We start from the raw sequence: 6975 nt of genomic DNA, 5'->3' as shown, positions 1-6975 counted from the left end.
GCCTTACCATTGCAGCATAGGAAATTTTCAAGTTCTAGTTTTATAAATGTTGCAGGTTCTTTAGGGTAACGTAATTCCTGCTGCTGGTATCTGGGTGTTTGAGACCCTATTCAAAGAGGGGTGCCTTGAAGTGGGTAATGATAGCTGTGAGGCTGGCCACAGCAAGAGATGCTGTTTTAGTCTGTTTAATTAGGGAGCCACTGGCAATTGGGAACAGCTTTGCCACATGAGCGCCAAATGCCCCTGTGGTGTTTTCTGCTCTCTCTCAGAGTGGATGGTGGTGGGCTGCTGCTCAGAGCACCCATGAGCTGTTCAGCAGCTGGAAAGTAAGTCACTCTTTCTTAAAAGAATCCCTGAGAAAAACAGAACCTAAATACTGGATCTTCCAGTATTTTTATCCAGTATCTTTACTCCTCTTCCTTGAGGAGTCAGTCATTTTGGAAATGCCTGTGGCTTCGAAAGGTAAAGTGAATGCATGTGTTACCTTAGTGCCTACAGATGTTTGATTAGGTCTGCAGCTTCTGTGCTTTCTAATGAAGTCCTTGAAAAAAGATGTCCAACCAATTATAAACAGCATCAGGAAGTTTAATTTATCTTCATGGTTACTAATATGATAGCAAGTTAAAATACTCCTACTTTTTAATCAAACTTAATTTATAGTATTTATCTTTTACTTTGATGCTCCTGGCTTCTGTTAATTCTGCAAAATGCTGAAAGGTTTAAAGATGGACTTTAACACAGTAACAGGAAAGAGGATCTCCCCCTCCTTCAAATCATATTTAAATGACAAAAGGTTAAAAAGAATCTAACAGGGTCAGAACCAAACGGTACATTTCCTGTTACATTTAATAATGTAACCTCATATATCACAATGAAATTTAATTCTTGTAAATTCAATTTTTGGAATGACCATAATTATTTATACCAGAAAATGGTTGAAACAATTGATTTTCTGTTTGGTTGAATGTTGTTAAAAGTTGACTATTTTTATGCACAAACATTTTTATCTCATTTTTTTAATGGGACTTTAATTTTAAAGATCTTCTTTCATGTTGATTGTATTAACTTCATAATTTTTTTCTACATCGCTACATTTTCTACATTCTACATTTATCTGAATTAATACAATTTCAATTAGATTTTATTTTAAATTTTAGCTGAAGAGAGATTATATTACATAGTTACATTAGGGACCTATGCCAAAAGTGTGTGACAGTGAAGACAAGCAAGATTTCATATTTGGAAAATATCAACAACTTTATTAAATGAAATTAAATAAGATAGCTTCAAAGACGTACATATTCAGCAGCTACTGAAAGGCTGGGAATACCATTGCTTTTTTGCTCCTTTTCATCAAACAGGTGCAAGAAGATTAGTCAAGGAAATTAAAACATTGTATAAACATTGCTGTTACTTAAGATTTTTGAACGTAACTTTATATGCCTGTGGGATTCATCACTACAGATGTGCAGACTTTGTGCAAGTGAGGATTATTCATAATTGAATGTTATGGAACACTGAAGTAAATGTCTTCAGAGAGCTCCTATTCAGAACTTTCTATTTCACCATCACTAACTGTCCTGGGTTCAGCAGTAGCAGTCATTTTTGTCCTTCTTAGTAGCTGGCGCAGAGCTGTGTTTTTGACTTTCTTCCTGGGAACAGCGCTGATAACATCAACGTTTTTAGTTACTGCTCAAATGTTTTGACTGGCCATAGGACTTTCTGAATCTCATGCTCTGCCAGGGAGGAGGTGAAGATGGGAGGAAGCAGAGACAGGACACCTGACCCAAACTAGTCAAAGAGGTATTCTGTACCACAGCATGTCATGACCAGGATGTAACTGAGAGTTACCCGGAAGGGCTGTATGGCTGACTGAGTTTAAACCATGACATTAACTTTCAACTTGAAATTGCTAGTCGCTGACTTTCAGCTTAGTGAATCCCATCGTTATTTGGATTGTCTGTATGGTTGTTCTCACGATCATGTAATTTCTCTTCCCCTTCCTGAATACCTGAAAATTGACACAGTTTGAGGCAAGTATATAAGTTGGACTACTTTTTCTCATTGTTACGTTAGCTTAAGCTGCCTAAACTAAGCTTGGTTTGTCCAAAAACATAGGAACTCAAGGTTAAATGGCGAAACCAAATTCTGATTAGAGATGTTTCTATATATATTTAATTAATAAGACAGGATTAAAACAGATATTCACAATGGTGGAAAATGGGATATTCATAATAGTGAGAGTGAGCAGGGAACCAAGCTCATAATTTAAAGCACACAAAGAAGGCAGACTTTTGTCTCAGTTTGAGGAGAAAGCTGAGGTAGAAATATCAGTAATCATCACACTGATTTTCATCCCTTTTTCATTTCAGGATATAAAAAAAACATGTTGAAGCTAATAAGTTTGAGTAATATAATAACACAGCAACTCAAGTGCATGGATAGTTTTGAGGTAGGAGCCACACTGAATTAGGAGTCATTGTGCCTTTGTATGTTTACCGTACCTCCTAGGTACTTTTAGAAACCCTATCCCTATTGATATACTTGTGGGAATGTAAAACTTTACATAACATTCTGGATCTAAATTAGCCCATAAATGAACAATATTATTATTTTTTGTTGTTCTTGATCTTACTGACTGCTGCTGTTTCAGAATTCCTACAATGAGAGATTCAGGTCTACAAACGTGCTGTATTTTTGAACAATTGGCTGCATATATTAACTAGTCCTTTAGCCATGTAGTCCTATTGTGCAAATGCTGCATAAGGTTGTAGAGGTAAGCCCTGGTAATTGGATAACTGGTGTTCCAGGTGGTAAGCAAGTGTTTGCTGTATCTGCCCACATTCTTCCTACAGCTGTTTCACTTTCATGAGCAAAACAATTCACACACACAACTACTTTTATATTTTGAAAAGTTGAACAGTTGGTGCCAGCCTACATAATGCTGGCTATTATAATGCCTTCTTTTTTATTATCAAAAGATTCTAGATATTCATAAAAAGTTGACATTATTTCATTAGCTGTTGCAGGTGTAGGAGTAAGCCTACAGAACGGAGTATCATGCTCCCTGCTGGATATCTCCATGAATGTTTCTAAAACATGGCTTCCCACAAGCACAGGGGACCATACAGAAAGGCAATTAACAGGCACTGAATGCGTATTCCCAGTCTGTCATTCCTGCTCCCTTTCTTGTTAGTTCAGAGCTGTATTTGTTATTACTTCTTTCATAAATCTGTGAGATCCTAATGAAGCACTCCAATAGATAGACAGAAATGGGTGTTTGTCAAATTTCTCAGTCCTTTTGACTCAGTTTTAACAAAGAGGTATTTATATATATTGGATTTTTACCAGTGTTACAGAAACTAGACTTTCAGAGTTTATTCCAAAATCAGAGTTGCACTCCAGGAGCTCAAAAATTTCCAGTCATGTTCAAAAAGAGAGAAATCTGCCACACTGTAATGCTGGGGGTTATAACTATTGGCTGATTGTGCCTCCTGAGCAACTTGCAGAGCGGGCAGAGCCTGAAATTTTGTTCTGACCTTGTGAAATGTACAGTGTGAGGGGTTTCTGGTATACCACAGGCTCTTACGAATGGCATGGCTATTGAGTATCCAGGCAGTGCAGCTACATGGATCAAGCAGGTTGCAGGTGCTGGGCTGCCAAGATGAAGGCAGGTAGATATAAGCGGTGATTATGGGCTGGAACCCCATTTCATTCCTTGCTTCTGCTCCACTACTACTTCTTTGCGCTGCTATAATGCAATAAATAAATAACAATAAGCTTTAATGGACAGCTTTGGCCTGGTGACATTTTTTAGTGTAAATGGGTGGAGAGCTTATGATGAAAGAGTTAGGATGTGCAAAAATCATCATGTATTTGGCTCATGGAAGAGCTATTAGAAAGAAAAATCCATAAATGTCACTGTAGTGAGCATTAATCAGTCTGGGGACCTGAGGCATATAGGCAGATGTCTTGGTTTTCACATGCGCTTCAGAGTTATGCTTTCAAGAATAATAACTACTTTCTGAATTTTGGCCTCCTGACCTGAAAGTCTTCTGCTCTCTGGCCATACTGGCACTGCTGTCAGCCTCAAATACACCCTACATTCTGTCACATCCTATAATGAAAAGGAGAATGCCTGTATTCAAAAGCAAATAAAAATGACACAGTAAAGATGAATCATCACATTTTTCCCTAAATTCTGTGCTTTGCAATAAAACTGTTGAGGCTTGTGATTCTATCCATTATTTCCAAGTTCCAATGCTAATTTTTATCCATCGCTTTTCACTTTCACATGAATTAGTAGCTGCCTTTGAACGTACAGCCTGCAGATCAACACAATATGTTGTAAGAGCTGCAAATAGAAAGCTTAGCACCCCTACGTCACCCTATACAGAGCATCACACAGTGCATCACTGAGGGATGAAGGGGATGTGCAGAGGGAACATAGTGGTGGTGAACATTTGTTCTTTCTTCCTTGTTCTTGACCAGGGTTTAGTTGTTCCAGAAAACGTAATGGCTGCCAGCAGGAAAAAATTTGCATGATCTAGGCCCAGAACATTTTTTACATGTACTATTTGCAGGAACTAAATGACCAGATCTCATATTATGGACATTAATTGTTCCTATCCGTCTCTGTACATTGTCATGCTGCTATAAGGGGCAGGGTTACTTCTGAGTTCTGTGTGACATTGTGGCTGAGACTAGGTTTTTTAAATATATATACACATACATTTTAAAATATACACAGGCCTAAATTCTAATCCCAGCTGTAGCTGAACTAGCTTTATATGAACTCCTAATTATTTTAGTTGTAAAACTGGTGAATAGTTCTTGTCCTCCAGCATATGAAGCCTTTTGCATGTTAATGGTAGTGAGCACTAGTGAAATATTGGGAGCAGTTGGTGGACTTGCTGGGATCGCAAGCCTCATTTTCTGGGTCTGGGGTTAGCTGGGACTGGGAGAGGAGCCATGTCTTCTGGTAGATTCATAGTCTGTATGTTTTCCTACGGCAGGCTGCAAAAGCCATAAATTTGAACAGAACAGGCAGCTGTGCTCCACACAGGGGTTGGGGTCAGGGTCGAGGTAAGGCTGTGTATAATTCATTCAGCTGTGGACTTTTTTGCAAGGTAGTTGTTCTGCTACTTGTATAAAAAAGCTTTTTAAATGTAAGTTTTAGGGTTAAATAGGAAACAACAAATAACCTTTTCCTAATAAGTGAAGTCAACTTAGAGGTTCTTGAAGTACTTTTTCAGAAAGATATTTTGTGGACGTTGATCACCACTTCATAACAGACTTTTTTCTGAGCTACTTGAACTATCTACACTTCTTATTCATTAGGCTAGATCCCAGTACTCTGCTCCTCAATTTTCATGTAGGTACAAAAGCGGAGAGGAATAAAAAGCCCAAAATACATATATATATTTTTGATGTTGAAGACACTGACTTTAAAATGCAACTTGTCCATCAGCTGTAAGTGGGCTCTGCTGCTTTGACTCCAATGCAGCTGCATTGACTGACACAACCTAAAGACCTGAGTCTGAATTTTGATTTATTTTTTTTTAGTATCTCTCTCATAGTTTTGAAAACAAGCCTGCTGTTTCAGTCTTTCTTTTAAAACAAAGAATGCATGTAAAAGCGTGTCCTCTATGTTCATCAGACATACCGTTGAATTTGATAGTCCCATCATTTGTAAGCTACATATATTGTTGCTTTAATGCATTCCCTCACTACTTTGATAAAAGCCTTAAGATGTTGCCACTAGTCTTTGATGTTTCCTTCTGATGTTACAGCACCTGTTCTTTTTCTTCTCTTCCAAAAAATCTGTTTTGCATAAACATGAGCAGGCAAGACGTTTCTAGTTAAAGATAGAAACATCAAGTTCTATCAATAAAAGGACAAAATGAGAAGGTATAACCAGACTTCTCTATATTCTTGTTAAGCCCTTATAGATAAAAAAATAGCCTGTGTGTTCTCATTGTAAATATATTAAAGCAAACATACTTCACTAGTTTAAAAAAGAAACAAACAACCTAGGCTGCAGAGAATATTCTTGTGATGCAACAATTCATTTTCTAATATGCGGTTATAGGAACTCTGGGACAATAAATCTTAGACTGGTAAGAAAATACTTGTATGTTTATTCTACCAGTCTACTAACGGGGATTAATTGGTTATCATACAAGAGAAAAGACTGAGTTTTTATATTTAGCTTCAAAGCTGTTTTGCTTATCTTGAAAGGTAAAATTGTGTAGTCTGTTTTTTACTGGGAATAAGTAAGGGATGATGAAGATGATGATTACTAGTAGTAGTAGTAAAAGAAGAGTAACATAGAAGAAGAGTTGTTTTAACAAAAGTTCTCAATGAAAGGTAGTGCCATGGTCCTAATCGGATTGAAATAATCCTTGCCCCATATTATCCAGAATGAAAATGAATAATATTGATAAATAAAGATTATTCACATTTATCAAGAAAAATAGGCTAAATACTTTGCTCAAGGCCATATAGGAAAAGTGTAGCAAGGGCAGGGATTGAATACACACAACTTCTGAGTGCCAATCCACTGTAATTAAAATTACTGGCAAGCTTTGTGGAAAGAGTGATCTTCCTATGAATGTCATGACTGTTTTGCTGTATTCAGGAAGAACCCAGTGTACGGGAGCCACAACATGGTCTGGTGATTAAAGAATGTTAAGCCAAGAAATGCCAGCTTGTCATCTTGTTTCTTCCAAGACATACACATCCTTAGGCTAATGAAAATTTTATTATCAATTCTCAGCAATGTAAATAGGCATAAAATATTACTTCTTTGTCACATAACCAAACTACGGTTCACTTCTTAAGGACTTTTTTCATTGCAGGATGCCCTTGACAAATGTTGCTTAAAGCTTCAGTCCTAAAAGCAGTTGCTCATGTAAATATTTCCCTGAAATCAGTGAAAGCCCTTTATAAGATAAAATGAGAAAACTGTAGGTA

This window comes from Lathamus discolor, chromosome 1 (genome assembly GCF_037157495.1).
Source record: "Lathamus discolor isolate bLatDis1 chromosome 1, bLatDis1.hap1, whole genome shotgun sequence".
NCBI classification, from domain to species: domain Eukaryota; kingdom Metazoa; phylum Chordata; class Aves; order Psittaciformes; family Psittacidae; genus Lathamus; species Lathamus discolor.
This window is presented reverse-complemented; position numbering follows the sequence as displayed.